A 23428-nucleotide genomic window follows, 5' to 3' on the forward strand; every position below is an offset into this window, starting at 1 on the left:
TGTAAGCAAAGGATTTTGTTTATATAAACATAACCACTGCTCAATACTAGAGTGGAGAAAGCATTATATCAAAATCAAATCACAAAAAAAATTGTAAATTCAAAGCTAACTTCCAAAGCTTTCTAGTAATATATGATAGTCTATACTTCTCTTCCAGATCACTGCCTATAACTGGCGTTGAACGCCCACATTTGGAGTTCAACGCCCAAGAAGGACCAAGCCCAGCGTTGAAGACCCAAAGCTGGCGTTCAACGCCACCAAGGGAGCAAGGCAGCAGCGCATTCACCCCCTACCTGGCGTTCAACGCCCATTCTCCAAGTTGAACGCCAGGCTTGGATGAAGCATTCAACCAAAGTGTGCCCAAAGTGAATTTTAGCACTCTTTAGCCTAGTTTCGTTTATCCATGTACTTTTTAATTTTAAATTAACATCTTTTAGGGTTAGCATCTCCTATTTAAAGAGGAGATCATTTAGGTTTAGGGAGAACATCTTGACTATCCAATACATCTAAGTTTTCTCTGTAAATTATGAGCAACTAAACCTTCTAGGTTATGGTTAGGAGCTCTGCTTATTCCTATGGATTAATGTGATTACTTCTCTATTTTAATATATGTTTGGTTATATTCTATGATGTATTGTCATTCTTCATCTAATGTATCTGGGGTGGAACGAGAGTATGATCCCTTATTCTACATGAGTTCTTGCGAATCCTGACCCGGATAGTATTGAGCTATAAGCTTGAGAATGCATCACCTAGACTAATAATTTATCTGGGCTAATTGGGATATGTGACATAAAATCTCATTAGTCATGGGTAATGAGGATTCTGTGGCACTATGGCTAGAACATTGAGTTTCATTTTCCGATCCGGAAGATCTGGCCTTGTCTATGGCGTTTTGAGTAGGATCAAGGGAGAATGAATTGCGTGAGCTTTACCCTCATTCATATTAAATGACCACGATCAATGGTGTTAATCACTTACAGCTTTGCCATAGAATGAATCATTCATTGTTAAAGTAGTCGGTAAGAAGTATTAATCCGGAAAGATAAAGCATCTCCGAAGCCTTAACTAATTTCTCATTACTATTTCTGTATCAGTTCTTTATTGCTTTCTTTATTGTTTGTTCTATGCCCATTCAACAACAACAACTATCTTTCTATTCGCTTGACTAAGATCTGCAGGATAACCATTGTTTGCTCAATCCAACAATCCTCGTAGGATCGACCCTCACTCACCTGAGGTATTACTTGGACGACCCGGTACACTTGCCGAAGAAGTAGTGCAAGTTCAATTTTGCGCACCATATATCTTGACAACTCAAGTCAAGAATACCAAAATTTGTTCTATCGAAGAAACACTAACAAAATACAAGATATTCAATTATAAGAAAATTTATTGTACTTACATCTTCATCATCAAACCATTCAGTGTGAACATACTCATCACTTTCAGCACCTACGAAGGAGTAGTCTTCACTCTCACGATTCTTCTCACCGTCACAATCAAATTGGGGAGTCTTTTCATCCATTTTCCTCATAGAACACGTAGTGATGTTATGACCTCCCTTGCGACAGTATGCAGCTACAATGCTTATGCTTCCTTGTGGTCTCTATCTCAATATTTTCATTATTTTCAAGGCCTTTATATATGTATTCTGCATGCCCCTCCACCATGTTATCCTCCCCACTATGAGCCCTAATGGATGAAAGTATATTTGCCAATGCATCTCGTGATTCATTAAATAGATCCCCTTTTAGGCACCCTTCATTCATAACTTATTTACACCAATATGACAAACATGCACGCCGACTAATAGCTAAGGAATCCTCCATCAAGCCACCTATGTCATCATATCCACTAATGTTTTCCTTAGCTTTTCTAGTCCATCTTTATAGCACTAACGATTTTGGTACCTCTGCAATGTCTGAAAAATGCAAAATAAGTAGTATATGACTACATGGAATACCTAAGGATTCCATTCTCATGCATGAGCATTTAAATTCATTTTGCTCTCCATGAAAAGACACATGCCATATCATGTTAGGCTTGTAAAATTTTGATACCTGATATATCTTGCAAGAACTTGTTTCCTTTTCATATATAACCTTCAATGTGCCGGCCTTGTGAAGCATTAAACGGAACAACTTAAAAACTTGCCGGTTTTATATGGTAGCTACTAACCTTTCTAATTGTTGAAAGTGTGTCTTCATTATAGGTTGTCTATTTGATGATTTAAAGTTTGCCAAATTCTGTCTGTGTCGCATGTAGCTCAAACAACATTGGAAGTGTTGAATAAATTCTGTCAAATTATGGCGTGATTTAACATATCCTTTGAGGACAGCATGTAAACTTTCACATCTTAAAGTTCTTCTAAATCCAGCAAAGAATGTTTCTCGGATATGAGCGGTAGCCCACATATTTCTTCTGCCATACATATCTATTATCCATTTGCGATATTCCACTCCAAAGTTTCCAACAATTTCCTCCCACTTTTGTTCAAACACACCAATTTCGTAATCACCTAACATTAACTTTGTAAACATTTTTTTAAACTGATGTTTGTGAATATTCCTTGTTGCATTACGCATCAAGTGTCATGCACATAACCTAATTAAAATAAAGAGAAAAGATATTTTTGAATTTAATGAAGAAAGAGAAAAATAGTAAAAATGACACCAAACTTAAATTTTTAGATCAAAACAAAGGAAACAAACAGAAAAACTTTGAATATCACGATGAACGCTAAGAACAACTTTTGAAAAATTTTTAAGAAAACAGAAACACAAAGGACACCAAACTTAAAAAATTTTTATATTCTGAGCACTAATAATTCAAAAAAATTGAAAGAAAAATAAAATCATGCAATTGACACCAAACTTAAAATATGAAACTAAACTCAAACAGAAAAACTCAATTATTAGTTTATAAAAAATTTTCGAAAAAATTTAAGAAAAAGAAAATAAGGATTTTAAAAAAAAGAGTTTCAACCAAAAACAATAATAGAAGACGCAATTTTAGTGACTCTAAACTAAAAAGATAAATTTTTCCTAATCTAAGCAACAAAATAAACCGTCATTTGTCCAAACTCGAACAATCCCCGGCAACGGCGCCAAAAACTTGGTGCACGAAATCACATCACACTTTTGCAATTCCGCACAACTAACCAGCAAGTGCACTGGGTCGTCCAAGTACTACCTTACGTGAGTAAGGGTCGATCCCACAGAGATTATCAGCTTGAAGCAAGCTATGGTTATCTTGTAATTCTTAGTCAGGATATCAGTAATGATTCTTAGTTTTAATTGTAAAAAGTAAAAGAACATGAAACAAATACTTGTTATGCAGTAATGGAGAACAGGTTGAGGTTTTGGAGATGCTCTGACTTCTGAATCTCTGCTTTCCTACTGTCTTCTTCTTCACACACACAAAGCTCCTTCCATGGCAAGTTGTATGTTGGTGGATCACCGTTGTCAATGGCTACCAGCTGTCCTCTCAGTGAAAAGGGTCCATGTACATGGCTAATCATCTGTCGGTTCTCACTAATGTTGGAATAGGATCCATTGATCCTTTTGCACACTATCCTTGCGCCCAGCATTCATGAGTTTGAAGCTCGTCACAGTCATCCCTTCCTGGATCCTACTCGGAATACCACAGACAAGGTTTAGACTTTTCGGATCTCAGGAATACTGCCAATTGACTCTAGCTTATACCACGAAGACTCTGATCTCACATATTTGAATGCTCTATTGTTAGGAGAGGCAATCAAACTCGTGAACCAGGAACCAAAGAGATACACACTCAATCTAAGGTAGAACGGAAGTGGTTATCAGGCACGCGTTCATAGGTTGAGAATGGTGTTGAGTGTCATGGATCATCACATTCATCACGGTTAAGTACGAGCGAGTATCTCAGAACAGAAACAAGCATGATTGAATAGAAAACAGAAGTAATTGCATTAATTCATCGAGACACAGCAGAGCTCCTCACCCCAACCATGGATTTTAGAGGCTCATGCCGTCAGAAATACAATGTAAAGTGTAAAAATTTCATGAGGTACGTAGTAAGTCTCTAAAAGTTATTTTTATACTAAACTAGTAGCTAGGGTTACAGAAAATAAGTAACTAAGTACAAATAGTGCAGAAATCCACTTCCGAGGTCCACTTGGTGTGTGCTTGGGCTGAACATTGAGCTTTACACATGTAGAGGCTTCTCCTGGAGTTAAACGCCAGGTTGCAACCTGTTTGTGGCATTTAACTCTGGTTTGCAACCTATTTTTGGCGTTTAACTTCAGAATAGGACAGGAAGTTGGTGTTTGAAGACCAGTTTGCATCATCAAAACTTGGGAAAAGTATGGACTATTATATATTGATGGAAAGCCCTGGATGTCCACTTTTCAACGCATCTGAGAGAGCACCAATTGGGTTTCTGTAGCTCCATAAAATCTATTTCGAGTGCAGGGAGGTCAGAATCCAACACCATCTGCAGTCCTTTCTCAGCCTCAGAATCAGATTTTTGCTCAGGTCCCTCAATTTCAGCCAGAAAATACCTGAAATCATAGAAAAACACAAAAACTTATAGTAAAGTCCAGAAATGTGAATTTTGCATAAAAACTAATAAAAACATAGTAAAAACTAACTAAATTATACTAAAAACTACCTAAAAACAATGCCAAAAAGCGTATAAATTATCCGCTCATCACAACACCAAACTTAAATTGTTGCTTGTCCCCAAGCAACTGAAAATCAAGTAGGATAAAAAGAAGAGAATATACTATAAATTCCAAAATATCAATGAAACTTAGCTCCAATTAGATGAGCGGGACTAGTAGCTTTTTGCCTCTGAACAGTTTTGACATCTCACTTTATCATTTGAAGTTCAGAATGATTGGCATCTATAGGAACTCAGAATTTAGATAGTGTTATTGATTCTCCTAGTTCAGTATGTTGATTCTTGAACACAGCTACTTTATGAGTCTTGGCCGTGGCCCTAAGCACTTTGTTTTCCAGTATTACCACCGAATACATAAATGCCACAGACACATAACTGGGTGAACCTTTTCAGATTATGACTCAGCTTTGCTAGAGTTCCCAATTAGAGGTGTCTAGAGCACTTAAGCACACTCTTTTTGCTTTGGACCACGACTTTAACCGCTCAGTCTCAAGTTTTCACTTGACACCTTCACGCCACAAGTACATGGTTAGGGACAGCTTGGTTTAGCCGCTTAGGCCAGGATTTTATTCCTGTGGGCCCTTCTATCCTTTAATGCTCAAAGCCTTGGATCCTTTTTATTACCCTTGCCTTTTGGTTTAAAGGGTTACTGGCTTTTTGCTCTTGCCTTTTGGTTTAAAGAGCTATTGGCTTTTTCTGCTTGCTTTTTCTTTTTCTTTCTTTTATTTTTTATTTTTTTTTATTTTTTTCGCAAGCTTTGTTCGTCACTGCTTTTTCTTGCTACAAGAATCAATTTTATGATTTTTCAGATTATCAATAACATTTCTCCTTTTTCGTTATTCTTTCAAGAGCCAACAATTTTAACATTCATAAACAACAAATTCAAAAGACATATGCACTGTTCAAGCATTCATTCAGAAAGCAGAAAGTATTGTCACCACATTAAAATATTAAACTAATCTCAAGGATGAATTCAAAATTCATGTACTTCTTGTTCTTCTGTAATTAAAGCATTTTTCATTTAAGAAAAGTGATGGATTCATAGGACATTCATAGCTTTAAGACATAGACACTTGAACACTAATGATCATGTAATAAAGACACAAACATGAATAAACACAGAGTATAGTAAACGAAAATCAGAAAAATAAAAAACAGGAAAATTAAAGAACGGGTCCACCTTAGTAATGGCGGCTAGTTCTTCCTCTTGAAGGTCTTATGGAGTGCTTTAGCTCCTCAATGTCTCTTCCTTGCCTTTGTTGCTCCTCCCTCATAGCTTTTTGATCTTCTCTAATTTCATGGAGAAGGATAGAATGCTTTTGGTGCTCCACCCTTAGTTGTCCCATGTTGGAACTCAATTCTCCTAGGGAGGTGTTAATTTGCTCCTAATAGTTTTATAGAGGAAAGTGCATCCCTTGAGGCATCTCTTGTTGAGGTCCATGAGTGGGCTCTCTTGTTTGCTCCATCCTTTTCTTAGTGATAGGCTTGTGAGATGAATCTCTCCATCTCCTATGACTCGAATGTGGAAGCAATTGTCTTCTCTTTCCTCTTTCTAGACATTTCTCCGGCCTTTGGTGCCATTAATGGTTATGGAAAAAAAAAGAAACGCTTTTACCACACCAAACTTAAAAGGTTTGCTCGTCCTCGAGTAAAAGAAGAAAGAAAGTAGTAGAAGAAGAAGAAAATGGAGGAGATGGGGGGAGATATATGGTTCGGCCAAGGGGTAGAAGTAGTGGTTGTAATGTGTGAAAATGAAGGAGTGGTGAGGGGTTTATATAGGGGAAGGGGGAGGTGATTGGTGAAGGGTATTTGGGAAAGAGTATTATGAAAAGGTGGGAGAGAGAGAGAGAGATGGGTGGGGTAGGTGGGGATCCTGTGGGGTCCACAGATCCTGAGGGGTCAAGGACTTATTATCCCTGCTCCATTTAGGCGTGCAAAACACCCATAGAGTGCAATCCTGGCGTTAGACGCCAGGTTGCTGCTTGTTTCTGGTGTTTAACGCCAGCTTTTCTCCCTTTATTGGCCTTTAATGCCAAGTTGGTGCTTGTTTCTGGCGTTAAACGTCAGACTGTAGCTTGTTTCTGGCGTTTAACCCCAGCTTGATGCTTCTTTCTGGCGTTAAACGCCAGTCTGATGCTTCTTACTGGCGTTTAAACAGCAGTAAGCTCTTCCTCCAGGGTGAGCTATTTTTAATGCTGTTTTTGATTTTGTTTTGATTTTTGTGACTCCACATGATCATCATCCTAAAGAAAACATAAAATAAACATGGAAAACAGAAAATTAACATAGATAAGTAAAAATTGGGTTGCCTCCCAATAAGCGGTTCTTTATTGTCTTTAGCTGGACCTTACTGAGCTTTTAATCTAGTCTCAGCTTTGAGGATTCTTGCTCAACATTGCCTTCAAGATAATGCTTGACTCTCTGTCCATTAACAATGAACTTCTTATTAGAATCAATGTCTTGAAGCTCCACAGAGCCATATGGTGACACACTTGTAATCACATATGGTCTCCTCTACCGGGATTTCAGTTTCCCGGGGAATAATCTAAGCCTAGAGTTTAACAGCAGAACCTTTTATCCTGGTTCAAAGACTCTGGATGACAGTTTCTTATCATGCCACCTTTTTGCTTTCTCCTTGTAAATTTTTGCATTTTTGAAAGCATTGAGTCTGAATTCCTCTAGCTCATTTAACTGGAGTAATCTCTTCTCTCCAGCTAACTTAGCATCCAGGTTTAGGAATCTGGTTGCCCAGTAGGCCTTATGCTCCAGTTCAACAGGCAGATGACAGGCCTTGCCATACACAAGCTGGTATGGAGAGGTTCCTATAGGAGTCTTGAATGCTATTCTGTATGCCCACAGAGCATCATCCAAGCTTTTTGCCCAATCCCTTCTACGGGTAATTACAGTCCGTTCCAGAATTCTTTTTAGTTCTCTATTAGAGACTTCAGCTTGCTCATTTGTTTGTGGATGATATAGAGTTGCTACTTTGTGGCTAATTCCATATCGGACCATAGCAGAGTAAAGCTGTTTATTGAAGAAATGAGTGCCTCCATCACTGATTAGTACTCTAGGGACACCAAACCTGCTGAAGATATGTTTCTGGAGGAACTTCAGCACTGTCTTAGTATCATTAGTGGGTGTTGCAATTGCCTCTACCCATTTGGATACATAGTCTACTGCCACCAGAATATACGTGTTTGAGTATGATGGTGGGAAATGCCCCATGAAGTCAATACCCCATACATCAAACAACTCAATCTCCAAGATCCCTTGTTGAGGCATGGCGTAACCATGAGGCAGATTACCAGCTCTATGGCAACTGTCACAGTTACGTACAAACTCTCGGGAGTCTCTATAGAGAGTAGGCCAGTAGAAGCCACATTGGAGAACCTTGGTGGCTGTTCGCTCACCTCCGAAATGGCCTCCATATTGTGATCCATGGCAATGCCATAAGATCTTATGTGCCTCTTCCTTGGGCACATTATCTACGGATTATTCCGTCTGCACATCTCTTAAAGAGATATGGTTCATCCCATAAGTAGTACTTTGCATCAGAAATCAATTTCTTTATTTGCTGCCTGCTGTACTCTTTGGGTATGAATCTTACAGCTTTATAGTTTGCAATATCTGCAAACCATGGTGTTTCCTGAATGGCAAATAATTGCTTATCCGGAAAGGTTTCAGAGATCTCAATACAGGGGGAGGATGCCCCTTCTACTGGTTCTATCCGGGATAGATGATCAGCCACTTGGTTCTCTGTCCCTTTTCTGTCTCTTATTTCTATATCAAACTCTTGCAGAAGCAACACCCATCTTATGAGCCTGAGTTTTGAATCCTACTTTGTAAGTAGATATTTAAGAGCATCATGGTCAGTGTACACAATCACTTTTGATCCTACTAAGTATGATCTAAACTTGTCAATGGCATAAACCACTGCAAATAACTCTTTTTCTGTGGTTGTGTAATTTTTCTGTGCATTATTTAAAACACGACTAGCGTAATAAATGACATGCAGAAGCTTGTTATGCCTCTGTCCCAATACTGCACCAATGGCATGGTCACTAGCATCACACATTAGTTCGAATGGTAATGTCCAGTCTGGTGCAGAAATAACTGGTGCTGTGACCAGCTTAGCTTTCAGAGTTTCAAACGCCTGCAGACACTCTGTGTCAAACGCAAATGGCGTGTCAGCAGCTAGCAAATTGCTCAGAGATTTTGCATTTTTTGAAAAATCCTTTATAAACCTCCTATAGAATCCTGCATGCCCCAGAAAGCTTCTGATTGCCTTAACATTGGCAGGTGGTGGTAATTTTTCAATTACTTCCACTTTAGCTTGATCCACTTCTATTCCCTTATTTGAAATTTTATGCCCAAGGACAATTCCCTCAGTCACCATAAAGTGACATTTTTTCCAGTTTAAAACTAGGTTGGTCTCTTGGCATCTTTTCAGAACAAGTGCTAAATGGTCAAGGCAAGAGCTGAATGAGTCTCCAAAAACTGAAAAGTCATCCATAAAGACTTCCAAAAATTTCTCTACCGTATCAGAGAAGATAGAGAGCATGCACCTTTGAAAGGTTGCAGGTGCATTGCAATCATCATCAATTAACTTTGGGAGCCTATGGTTTGTGAAGAACTCTATCAAAGCTTGGCGTTATTAACTATGAATGATGAAGCACAATGGAAGTCCAAGCATTGGTGGATGTTCAAGGATGGATTCAAGCACAAGCCACCTTGATGAGGAGATCCCCATAAGTCCAACTTAAGGACAATAAACAAAAGTGCTAGGTGGGAGACACCCCACCATGGTAATATCCTTTCATTTTTCTCTTTTGTACATATTCGTAAATTAGGTTTAATTTCATGTTTTGATTGATTTGTTAAGTTTGTTTGGTAGTTTAGTGTGTTAAATAAGCTTTTGTGGTGTTTTGGTAGTTGTTTGGAGCTTTGGAATGCTTGGTTTGGTGCAAAAACATAGAAAAAAATTGTGAAAAACAGAGCACCATCCATGCACACGCGTGCTTTACGCGTACGCGTGAATCAAGCCATTTCGACCATCCACGCGCACGCATTATGCACGCGTACACGTGGATTAAATTTTCCCACTTCCCAGCCATTTTCCCGAGAGTTGTGCCTGAAGTGTGCTAACTTTGTGCCCTAGGACACGCGCACGCGTACCTTGCGCGTACGCGTCGACTCTCTTCTTTGCCATGCACGCGTACGCATCAGCCGCGCGTACGCGTCGCTTCCATTTCATCAATCCACGCTTACGCGCACATGACGTGCACGCACAGATTGCCCTGTTTTACCTACCTTCTTTTCTTCTCTTCCCATTTCTTTCCTTCTTCTCTTCTCTTTCCACCTTTCAATCATCATCCAATACTACCAAACACCATCCATAACCATTTCTTTTAGTTAGCTAGTTACTTGTTTAATTAGTTTAATCTTTTATTTCATTTTCTATTTTTCGTTATAAGTGTTGGATTATTAATTTTGTTTGCCATTTATTGCTGCTTAGTATTAACTGATGCTATTTTAGCATAATTCTTTTTTATTTTTATTGTTGGATTTAATTGTTGAGGCTATATTTTGTCACTTGGTTTTGAGTTTTCATGTTTAACATTTGTGAGCACCAAGTGAATGTTACATTGCCTTTAAGCTTCTTAACTCTTTTGAATTGCATGTTTTGGCCACCATGCATTCATCATCTATTGTTATGCAATTGTATATTATCATTGCATTTTTTTAGGTGATGCTTGTTTATGGTTTACCCTTATTCACATCACTTATTTCATGCATTGAGATTGTAGAATTGTGAAATTGGATCAAAGCTTACCTAGTGACATATTTTTTAGCTTTGTAAAGCTTTGTGGGCCATGCTTGCTATTTGATTGATTTCCACTTCTATCTTCTTTTTCCTAAGTTCCAGAACATCCATGTGTTTCACCTCTATGTCACTTAGGTGTTGCAACAACTTCAATATGTGTCATTGATTGTTGTGTGAGTTTTGGTATACGAAATTGTGACTGTTCATTCCCCCGCAACGGCGCCAAAAACTTGGTACGCACGTTCATAATCTCAATTCTTCTTCACAACTCTGCACAACTAACCAGCAAGTGCACTGGGTCGTCCAAGTAATAAACCTTACGTGAGTAAGGGTCGATCCTACGGAGATTGTCGGTTTGAAGCAAGCTATGATCATCTTGTAAATCTCAGTTAGGCAGATTCAAATGGTTATGGAGATTTGATGATTAAAATATAATTAAAATATAAAATAAGATAGAGATACTTATGTAATTCATTGGTGAGAATTTCAGATAAGCGTATGGAGATGCTTTTCTCCTTCTGAATCTCTGCTTTCCTACTACCTTCATTCAATCATTCATACTCCTTTCCATGGCAAGCTGTATGTTGGGTATCACCGTTGTCAATGGCTACTTCCCGTCCTCTCAGTGAAAATGGTCCAAATGCGCTGTCACCGCACGGCTAATCATCTGTCGGTTCTTGATCGTGTTGGAATAGGATCCATTGATCCTTTTGCGTCTGTCACTACGCCTAACACTCGCGAGTTTGAAGCTCGTCATAGTCATCCCTTCCCAGATCCTACTCGAAATACCACAGACAAGGTTTAGACTTTCCGGATCTTAGGAATGGCCGCCAATAATTATAGCTTATACCACGAAGACTCTGATCTCACGATCAGGAGGCTAAGAGATACACGCTCAATCTAAGGTAGAACGGAAGTGGTTGTCAGGCACGTGTTCATAGGTTGAGAATAGTGATGAGTGTCACAGATCATCACATTCATCATGTTGAAGTGCAAGCGAATATCTTAGAATAGGAATAAGCTTTAATTGAATAGAAAAACAATAGTACTTTGCATTAATTCATGAGGAGCAGCAGAGCTCCACACCTTTATCTATGGGGTGTAGAAACTCCACCGTCGAAAATACATAAGTGATGAAGGTCCAGGAAAAGCCGAATCGCCAGCCCCCTAAACGTGATCTCTGAACATAAAATTATTCAAAAGATGTGAAATAAATCACTAAAAGTAGTTTTTATACTAAACTAGTAGCTAGGGTTACATAAGATGAGTAAATGATGCAGAAATCCACTTCCGGGCCCACTTGGTGTGTGCTTGGGCTTAGCATTGAGCATTCATGTGTAGAGACTCTTTTTGGAGTTAAACGTCAGGTTGTAGCCTGTTTCTGGCGTTTAACTCTAATTTGCAACCTGTTTCTGGCGTTTAACTCCAGAATAGGGCAGGATGTTGGTGTTTGAACGCCAGTTTACGTCATCAAAACTTGAGCAAAGAATAGACTATTATATATTTCTAGAAAGCTCTGGATGTCTACTTTCTAACACAATTGAGAGCACGCCAATTGAGCTTCGGTAGCTCCAGAAAATTCACTTCGAGTGCAAGAAGGTCAGAATCCAATAGCATCTGCAGTCTTTCTTCAGCCTCTGAATCAGATTTTAGCTCAGGTCCCTCAATTTCAGCCAGAAAATATCTGAAATCACAGAAAAACACACAAACTCGTAGTAAAGTCCAGAAATGTAAATTTTAAATAAAAACTAATAAAAATATACTAAAAAGTAATTAAAACATACTGAAAACTACCTAAAAACAATGCCAAAAGGCGTATAAATTATCCGCTCATCACAACACCAAACTTAAATTGTTGCTTGTCCCCAAGCAACTGAAAATCAAATAGGATAAAAACAAGAGAATATACTATAGATTCCAAAATATCAATGAAACTTAGCTCCAATTAGATGAGCGGGACTAGTAGCTTTTTGCCTCTGAACAGTTTTGGCATCTCACTTTATCCTTTGAAGTTCAGAATGATTGGCATATATAGGAACTCAGAATTCAGATAGTGTTATTGATTCTCCTAGATCAGTGTGTTGATTCTTGAACACAGCTACTTTATGAGTCTTGGCCGTGTCCCTAAGCACTTTGTTTTCCAGTATTACCACCGGATACATAAATGCCACAGACACATAACTGGGTGAACCTTTTCAGATTGTGACTCAGCTTTGTTAGAATCCCCAATTAGAGGTGTCCAGGGTTCTTAAGCACACTCTTTTTGCTTTGGATCACGACTTTAGCCGCTCAGTCTCAAGCTTTTAACTTGACACCCTCACACCATAAGCACATGGTTAGGGATAGCTTGGTTTAGCCGCTTAGGCCAGGATTTTATTCCCGTGGGCCCTCCTATCCATTAATGCTCAAAGCCTTGGATCTTTTTTTTTTTACCCTTGCCTTTTGGTTTAAAGGGTTACTGGTTTTTTCTGATTGTTTTTTCTTTTTCTTTTATTTTTGCCTTTTTTTTTCGCAAGCCTTGTTTATTCACTGCTTTTTCTTGCTTCAAGAATCAATTTTATGATTTTTCAGATTATCGAATAACATTTCTCCTTTTTTATCATTCTTTCAAGAGCCAACAATTTTAACATTCATAAACAACAAATTCAAAAGACATATGCACTGTTCAAGCATTCATTCAGAAAACAAAAAGTATTGTCACCACATCAAAATAATTAAACTAATCTCAAGGATGAATTTGAAATTCATGTACTTCTTGTTCTTTTGTAATTAAAAACATTTTTCATTTAAGAAAGGTGATGGATTCATAGGACATTCATAGCTTTAAGACATAGACACTTAGACACTAATGATCATGTAATAAGACACAAAAATAAATAAAACATAAGGCATAGGAAACGAAAACAGAAAAAAAATAATAAATAGACAAGGAGATTAAGGAGCGGGTCCACCTTAGTGATGGCGGCTTGTTCTTCCTCTTGAAGATCTTATGGAGTGCTTTAGCTCCTCAATGTCTCTTCCTTGCCTTTGTTGCTCCTCCCTCATAGCTTTTTTATCTTCTTTAATTTCATGGAGGAGGATAGAATGCTCTTGGTGCTCCACCCTTAATTGTCCCATGTTGGAACTTAATTTTCCTATGGAGGTGTTGATTTGCTCCCAATAGTTTTGTGGAGGAAAGTGCATCTCTTGAGGCATCTCAGGGATTTTTTATGATGAGAAATTTCCTCATGCTCTTGTTGAGGTCCATAAGTGGGCTCTCTTGTTTGCTCCATCCTTTTCTTAGTGATGGGCTTGTGAGATAAATATCTCCATCTCTCATGACTCAGAGTTGGAAGCAATTGCCTTCCCTTTCCTCTTTCTAGAGGTTTCTCTGGCCTTAGGTGCTATAAATGGTTATGGAAAAATAAAAAGCAATGCTTTTACTACACCAAACTTAGAAGGTTTGCTCGTCCTCGAGCAAAAGAAGAAAGAAAGGAGGAGAAGAATAAGAGATGGAGGAGATGGAGGTGTGTGAATGGTTCGGCCAAGGGGGTTTTAGGTGGTTATGATGTGTGAAAAGGAAGGAGTGATGGTTTGAATTTGAGTGGGTGGGTGTAGGTGGGTTGTATGATGGTTTTGGAGGAGAAATGGAGGTGATTGGTGAAGGGTATTTGGAAAAGAGTGTTATGAAAAGGTGGGAGAGAGAGAGAAAGAGAGGTGGGGTAGGTGGGGATCCTGTGGGATCCACAGATCCTGAGGGGTCAAGGACTTATCATCCCTGCTCCATTTAGGTGTGCAAAATGCCCTTAGAGTGCACTTCTGGCGTTAAACGCCAGGTTGCTGCTTGTTTATGGCGTTTAATGCCAGCTTTTCTCCTATTCTTGGCGTTAAACGCTAATTAGATGCTCTGTTCTGGCGTTAAACGCCAGTCTGGTGCCTGTTTCTGGCGTTAAACACCCAGAATGGTGCCAGACTGGGCGTTTAACGCCCATTCTGGTAAGCTCTTCCTCCAGGGTGAGCTATTTTTCATTCTATTTTTGATTTTTCAGTTGTTTTTGTGACTTCACATGATCATCAACCTAAAGAAAACATAAAATAGCAATGGAAAATAAATAGATATAATTAAATAGCATTGGGTTGCCTCCCAATAAGCACTTCTTTAATGTCAATAGCTTGACAGTGAGCTCTCATGGAGCCTCACAGATAATCAGAGCAGGGTTGGGGCCTCTCAACACCAAACTTAGAGTTTGGTTGTGGCCTCTCAATACCAAACTTAGAGTTTGGTTGTAGCCTCCTAACACCAAACTTAGAGTTTGAATGTGGGGGTTTTGTTTGACTCTGTATTGAGAGAAGCTTTTCATGCTTCCTCTCCATGGTTACAGAAGGAGAACCTTGAGTCTTAAATACAAGGTAGTCCTTATTTAACTGAAGGACCAACTCTCCTTTGTCAACATCAATCACAGCTTTTGCTGTGGCTAGGAAGGGTCTGCCAAGGATGATGGATTCATCCTCATCCTTCCCAGTGTCTAGGATTATGAAATCAGCAGGGATGTAAAGGCCTTCAACCTTTACTAGCACGTCCTCTACTAGTCCATAAGCCTGTTTCATTGATTTGTCTGCCATCTCTAGTGAGATTCTTGCAGCTTGTACCTCAAAGATTCCTAGTTTCTCCATTACAGAGAGTGGCATGAGGTTTATCCCTGACCCCAGGTCACATAGAGCCTTCTCAAAGGTCATGGTGCCTATGGTACAAGGTATGAAGAATTTTTCGGGATTCGATTTCTTCTGAGGTAATGTCTACATCATTAATGCATTCAGTTCATTGGTGAACAAGGGGGGTTCATCCTCCAAAGTCTCAGTACCAAATAACTTGACATTCAGCTTCATGATTGCTCCTAAATATTTAGCAACTTGCTCTTCAGTGATGTCTTCATCCTCTTCAGAGGAAGAATATTCATCAGAGCTCATGAATGGCAGAAAGAAGTTCAATGGAATCTCTATGGTCTCTGTTTGAGCCTCAGATTCCTTTGGTTCCTCAAAGGGAAATTTTTTCTGCCCAGAGGATGTCCCACGAGGCTTTTCTCACTGGGACTTACGTCCTCCTCACTCTCTCCAGGTTCGGCCATATTGGTCATGGTTATTGCCTTGCACTCTCTCTTGGGGTTTTCTTCTGTATTGCTTCGGAGAGTACTGGGAGGACTTTCAGTAATCTTGTTACTCAGCTGACCCACCTGTGCCTCCAAATTTTTAATGGAGGACCTTGTTTCATTCACGAAACTTAGTGTGGTCTTGGATAGATCAGAGACTATGGTTGCCAGGCCAGAATGGCTCTTGTTCAGAATTCTCTATTTGTTGCTGAGAAGATGATGGAAAAGACTTGCTATTGCTAAACCTATTTCTTCCACCATTATTATTGAAGCCTTGTTGAGGCTTCTGTTGGTCCTTCCATGAGAAATTTGGATGATTTCTCAATGAAGGATTATAGGTGTTTTCATAGGGTTCTCCCATGTAATTCACCTCTGCCATTGCAGGATTCTCAGGATCATAAGCTTCTTCTTCAGAAGATGCTTCTTTAGTACTGTTGGATGCAGCTTGCAATCCATTCAGACTCTGAGAAATCATATTGACTTGCTGAGTCAATATTTTGTTCTGAGCCAATATGGCATTCAGAGTATCAATTTCAAGAACTCCCTTCTTCTGAGGTGTCCCATTGTTCACAGGATTCCTCTCAGAGGTGTACATGAACTGGTTATTTGCAACTATTTCAATGAGCTCCTGAGCTTCTGTAGGGGTTTTCAGATGAAGAGATCCTCCTACAGAATGGTCCAATAACATTTTTGACAACTCAGATAGACCATCATAGAATATACATATGATGTTCCATTCTGGAAGCATGTCAGTAAGACACCTTTTGATTAATTGCTTATATCTTTCCCAAGCTTCATAGAGGGACTCACCTTCCTTCTGTCTGAAGGTTTGGATTTCCACTCTAAGCTTGCTCATCTTTTGAGGTGGACAGAAAAGCACTGACCAGCTTATCCCAAGAGTTCAGGCTATCCTTAGGTTGTGAATCTAACCATGTTCTAGCTCTGTCTCTTACAGCAAAAGGGAAAAGCATAAGCCTGTAGACCTCGGGATCAACTCTATTGGTCTTGACAGTGTCACAGATTTGCAAGAATTCAGCTAAAAACTGATGAGGATCTTCCATTGAAAGTCCATGAAACTTACAATTCTGCTGCATTAGAGAAACCAATTGAGGCTTAAGCTCAAAATTGTTTGCTCCAATTGCAGGAAGTGAGATGCTTCTTCCATAGAAGTTAGAATAGGGTGCAATCAAGTCACCAAGCATCTTCCTTGCATCTCCACCATTGTTATTAGGTTCAGCCATGTCTCCTTCTTTTTCAAAAATTTCTGTCAGGTCTTCTCCAGAGGGTTGTTCTTTAGCTTCTCTTAGTTTCCTCTTAAGAGTCCTTTCAGGTTCAGGATCAGCTTCAATAAGAATGTCTTTATCCCTGTTCCTGCTCATATGAAAAAGAAGAAAACAGAAAAGAAGAGGAATCCTCTATGTCACAGTATAGAGATTCCTTTATGTGAGTAGAAGAAGATAAGAAGAGAAGAAGGAGAAAGAGAAAAATTCAAACACAGAGAAGAAAGGGGTTCAAATTTTGACTGGAAAATGAGTGCTAGTAGAGAAATAAATAAATAGAAAGACATGAGAGAGAGAGGCATTCGAATTTAAATTAAAATAAAAGGAAAAATATTTTTGTTTTTATTTTAATTATTAGTTAGAATTCGAAAATTACAAAGAGAAATAAAATTAAATTAAAATTTAAAACAATTAGTTAATTAAAAAGAATTTTGAAAAATTGGAGAGGAGTTTTCGAAAATTAGAGAGAGAAAATTAGTTAGGTGATTTTGAAAAAGATATAATTGAAATAGAAAACTTTTAAAATCAAACAAAAAGTCAAGTAGTTAATTGAAAAAGATTTGAAAATCAATTTTGAAAAGATAAGAAGTTAGAAAAGATTTTGAAATTAAGTTTTGAAAAAGATATGATTTGAAATTTAATTTGAAAAAGATTTGAAAAGGAAATTTAAAAAGATTTGATTTTGAAGTTGAAGTTGATTACTTGACTAACAAGAAACTAAAAGATATGATTTTAAAATTCAAAGATTGAACCTTTCTTAATAGGCAAGTAACAACTTGAAAAATTTTTGAATTAAAACATTAAAGTTAGTGAGATTTTCGAAAATATGGAGTAAGAATAAGAAAAAGATTTTGAAAATCAAATAAAAAAATTTCGAAAATATATAAAAATAAATGAAAAAGATTTGATTTTTGAAAAAGATATGAAAAGATAGAATTTTGAAATTGAAATTTATGAGTAAAACAAGGAAAGATATATTTTTTATTTTTGAATTTTTAATGAGAAAAGAGAAAAAACAACAAAATGACTCAAAACATGAAAATTATGAATCAAAACAAGAACAAAATGCAAGAACACTTTGAATGTCATGATCAACACCAAGAACACTTTGAATGTCAAGATGAACATCAAGAACATGTTTTTGAAAATTTTTAAGAAAAGAAAAACATACAAGACACCAAACTTAAAAATTTTTACTCTATAGACACTAATAATTCAAAAATGCATATGAAAAACAAGAAAAGACACAAAACATGAAAATACAAAGATCAAACAAAGAAGATCATCAAGAACAACTTGAAGATCATGAAGAACTCAATGCATGGATTTTTGAAAATTTTAGTGAAAATTAAAAATATGCAATTGACACCAAACTTACAATTTGACCCAAGACTCAAACAGGAAACATAAAATTATTTTTGGTTTTCTGATTTTATAAAATTTTTATGGATTTTTCGAAAATTATTTGAAAAAAGGAAAATAAGGATTTCAAAATTTTTTAATGAGAATTCCAGGAATCATGCAATGTTAGTCTAAAGCTCCGGTCCAGGAATTAGACATGGCTTACTAGCCAGCCAAGCTTTCAGTGAAAGCTCCGGTCCAAAACACTAGACATGACAAATGGCCAGCCAAGCTTTAGCAGATCATTACATTCGACAGCAAGATTGATAGAAATCAACAAGCTCTTGTGATGATAAGTTGAAACCTCGGTCCAAAAGATTAGACATGGCTCCACAGCCAGCCAGATTTCAACAGATAATCATGAAACTCTAGAATTCATTCTTAAAAATTCTGAAGAACAGAATAGAAATTTTTTTGAAAATTTTTCAAAAATAAAAATAATAAAAACAAAAAACTTAAAATTAAAATAAAATTACCTAATCTGAGCAACAAGATGAACCGTCAGTTGTCCAAACTCAAACAATCCCCGGCAACGGCGCCAAAAACTTGGTGCACGAAATCGTGATTGTTCATTCCCCCGCAACGGTGCCAAAAACTTGGTACGCACGTTCATAATCTCAATTCTTCTTCACAACTCCGCACAACTAACCAGCAAGTGCACTGGGTCGTCCAAGTAATAAACCTTACGTGAGTAAGGGTCGATCCCACGGATATTGTCGGTTTGAAGCAAGCTATGGTCATCTTGTAAATCTCAGTCAGGCGGATTCAAATGGTTATGGAGATTTGATAATTAAAATATAATTAAAACATAAAATAAGATAGAGATACTTATGTAATTCATTAGTGAGAATTTCAGATAAGCGTATGGAGATGCTTTGCTCCTTCTGAATCTCTGCTTTCCTACTGCCTTCATTCAATCATTCATTTTCCTTTCCATGGCAAGCTGTATGTTGGGCATCACTGTTGTCAATGGATACTTCCCATCCTCTCAGTGAAAATGGTCCAAATGCGCTGTCACCGCACGGCTAATCATCTGTCGGTTCTCGATCGTGTTGGAATAGGATCCATTGATCCTTTTGCGTCTGTCACTACGCCCTACACTCGCGAGTTTGAAGCTCGTCACAGTCATTCCTTCCCTGATCCTACTCGAAATACCACAGACAAGGTTTAGACTTTTCGGATCTCAGGAATGGCCGCCAATAATTCTAGCTTATACCACGAAGACTCTGATCTCACGATCAGGAGACTAAGAGATACACGCTCAATCTAAGGTAGAACGGAAGTTGTTGTCAGGCATACGTTCATAGGTTGAGAATAGTGATGAGTGTCACGGATCATCACATTCATCATGTTGAAGTGCAAGCAAATATCTTAGAATAGGAATAAGCTTGAATTGAATAGAAAAACAATAGTACTTTGCATTAATTCATGAGGAGCAGCAGAGCTCCACACCTTTATCTATGGGGTGTAGAAACTCCACCGTCGAAAATACATAAGTGATGAAGGTCCAGGCAATGCCAAATGGCCAGCCCCCTAAACGTGATCTCTGAACATAAAATTATTCAAAAGATGTGAAATAAATCACTAAAAGTAGTTTTTATACTAAACTAGTAGCTAGGGTTACATAAGATGAGTAAATGATGCAGAAATCCACTTCCGTGCCCACTTGGTGTGTGCTTGGGCTGAGCATTGAGCTTTCATGTGTAGAGACTCTTTTTGGAGTTAAACGCCAGGTTGTAGCCTGTTTCTGGCGTTTAACTCCAGAATAGGGCAGGAAGTTGGTGTTTTAACACCAGTTTGCGTCGTCAAAACTCAGGCAAAGTATGGACTATTATATATTGCTGGAAAGCCCTGGGTGTCTACTTTCCAACGCAATTGAGAGCACGCCAATTGGGCTTCTGTAGCTCCAGAAAATCCACTTCGAGTGCAAAGAGATTAGAATCCAACAGCATCTGCTGTCCTTCTTCAGCCTCTGAATCAGATTTTAGCTCAGGTCCCTCAATTTCAGCCAGAAAATACCTGAAATCACAGAAAAATACACAAACTCATAGTAAAGTCTAGAAATGTGAATTTTAAATAAAAACTAATAAAAATATACTAAAATGTAATTAAAACATACTAAAAACTACCTAAAAACAATGCCAAAAAGCGTATAAATTATCCGCTCATCAAGTTTCATATACCATTTTGTTCACTAAGTCTACCTACACATCAATCAATGTCCATGCATTATCCAATTTCACAATTGCTTGATTAATTGCTTGAATGCTTTCATGCCTCTTCACTACTTGTGTGGTTGACTTAACCTACAAGTCTTTCAAAGTATCTCAAGCACACTAGAATGAGCGAAGTGTATGCTTTCTTTAGTATAATTGTGACATAACTTTTTGTACTAGTGTGTGCATTCTAAATTGCGTGCAATTTTAGAACCCACACACTTATTTTTCATCAATGTAACAATAATTCACTCACTCCATTCTAGTGGTTCTTATCTCATCCCAACAATTCACGCTTCCTTGCTTTTGTATTTTCTCATCTTACGGTGTTTATATTGTTTTTCATGATCGATGCACCATAAGCAAAAATGGAAGCGGGAGAAGAACACGCAGCATCAGTTGACCTACCAGCTGAAGGTAGCAACTAGGAAAGTCACCGTACCCCCTTTGCTCATCTTTGGATGCACCGAGGACGGTGTAAACTTTTAAGTGTGTGGAGGTCGTCCGACCGCTCGGCATTTTTGGGTGACAAGTTTCTAATCCCAATATTTTTTGCATTTCATTTTTATGTTTTTTAAGATTTTTGGTTGCATTGCATATGTATATATTAAGCTTAGTCAAAATCATGATATTTTCCAAGAATTTTATCTATAGGGCACCCAATTGATTGAAAAAAAAAATTCTTTTTAGAACTTGCTTGAATTATACAATTGTGGATCATGTTTTTGAGCTAAGAACACAAGCATGTGAGATTTGAGCCTAATTGTGTGGCTACATCATACATAACCACTTACTTTCATTCTTGTGTGCATTATTCTTTTCCTATGATTGTAATCTTTGATTTGTTTGATTTTTTATGTCCATTACTTTGTGTATACATGCATTTATATGATTGAGGCCGTTGTTCAAATAGCTCACTTATCCAAATAGCCTACCTTTTATCTTCTATTGTTAGCCAATTTTGAGCCTATGCTTAACCCATTTGTTCTTAATCGTAGCACATTACAAGCCTAAGCGAAAAATAATAAATGTCCTTAATTTCGATCTTTGATTAGCTTAGGCTAGTGAGAGTGTTCATCATTTGATTTTGGAAAAGTTGGGAACATTGGGTAAAGATAAAAGTGTGTGTGTGTTTTTGTTAAAAAATTTTGGGAATTGGGTACATACTCATGTATTAATCATGGGTAAACCATGTGCATTGATGTTCTTATATATATTTTAGTTTGAAAAAAAAGAGAAAAAAATGAAAAAAAAAAATATATATATATATATAATAGAAATAGAAAAAGAAAGAAAAAGAATTGCAATAAAAAGGGGACAAAAATGCCCCAAAGTAAAGGTTCAATAAAAATCAATGCATATGTATGGTGATCAAAAAAGAGAATACATGAGTATATGTAAAAGTGAAGAATGGATAGTTAGGTTTGTTCAGAATTGTATAGGTTGTCATAGGTTAGGTGGGAAGTTTAAGTTGATGAAAGATTCAAATCTCTAGATCTCTTGACCATATTCATCCTACCTTAACCCTAGTCCCATTACAACCTATGGGAAAGCCCTCATGATATTTGTATGCATGTATGAAATAATTGTTGATTGTTAGATGAAAAACAAATCTTGGAAAGCATGATTAGGGGAGAATTGAGTGAATCAACCCCATACACTTGAGTGCTTAGAGCAGATACACATCCGGTGAGGGTTCGATCGCTCAATTACATGTCTCCACCCATGATCATCTTTTCTTGCAAGTTTGTAAAATCTTTCAATGATTGAATTCAATTGTGGGTTGAGTTGATTGCTATTGCCTTAGCCCTTGTATTTATACACGTATTCTTAGAGATTGATTTATTTTGACCAATCAATTGCATTCATGTAGATAGATTGCATATAGATAGATTGTAGATAGTTAATTTGCATTGAATAAATGTTGATACCCCTTTGCTTCTTTCTTGATTTTAGCATGAGGACATGCTTAGTTTAAGTGTGGGGAGATTTGATAAACCCCAATTTTTTGGTTTATCTTGTGCTTATTTTAGGGGATTTTATCACCTTTTCTCACATTTATTCAATGAAATAGCATGGTTTTGTAATTCTCCCTTGAATTGTGCTTAAGTGTAAAAACATGCTTTTTAGGCCCTTAAATTGGTGATTTTAACTCACCTTACTTCCATTAGATACCTTGATATGTTTTGTTGAGTGATTTCAGGTTCATAAGGCAAGTATTGGATGGAAAAAGTGAGGAGAGAAGCATGCAAAGTGGGAGAACTCATGAAGAAATGAAGGAACCGCAAAGCTGTCAAGCCTGACCTCTTTGAACTCAATCGACCATAACTTGAGCTACAGAGGTCCAAATGAGGTGGTTCCAGTTGCGTTGGAAAGCTAACATCCGGGGATTCAAAATGATATAAAATTTGCCATAGTTTCCTAACGTCTAGGGACGTGCATGTGCACTGTACGCGTGCACGCCGATTGGTGCACGTGATTTACTAAAAGCAACTCGTGGCCAGCGATTTGTAGAGAATTTTGGGCCCAATCCAACTCATTTCTAATGCTATTTCATGCAGAATTCAAGCTTGGGCAAAGGGGGGGAGCAATTTTTTGAAGTTTTTGCATCATGTAGCTTAGTTTCTAGAGAGAGAAGCTCCCTCTTCTCTCTAGAATTAGGATTCCTATGATTAATTGCATCATAGATTCATGTTTGATTCTTTGCTTTCATCTTGTTTCTTCTACATTTTCATGCTCTAGTGATGTAATCTTCTTGTTCCCTCTTGTTAATTTTCCTTTTCATGCTTCTTTATTTAGGATTGATAAACACTTGTTGGATTTGGATTTTCTATTAATGTAATTGACGTTTGATGTCTTTTATTGTGAATTTGAGTTGTTGATCTTGTCTCCTTGCAATTGGTAGTTGGTAGATTT

At 37.6% G+C, this 23428-nt stretch overlaps 1 non-coding gene and 1 pseudogene across 1 annotated transcript; one reads left to right on the forward strand and one right to left on the reverse strand.

Moving 5' to 3' along the window:
• Positions 1–1357: 1357 nt before the first annotated feature.
• Positions 1358–23428, reverse strand: part of LOC148548717 (protein FAR1-RELATED SEQUENCE 5-like) — a 29632-nt pseudogene continuing 7561 nt past the window's right edge.
• On the forward strand, positions 16358–16465 carry LOC148548718 (small nucleolar RNA R71). The gene has a single exon (XR_015898381.1). It is a non-coding gene; the product is annotated as a small nucleolar RNA R71 (small nucleolar RNA).

This window comes from Arachis ipaensis, chromosome B8 (assembly GCF_059453495.1).
Source record: "Arachis ipaensis isolate K30076 ecotype BB chromosome B8, ASM5945349v1, whole genome shotgun sequence".
Lineage (NCBI taxonomy): Eukaryota > Viridiplantae > Streptophyta > Magnoliopsida > Fabales > Fabaceae > Arachis > Arachis ipaensis.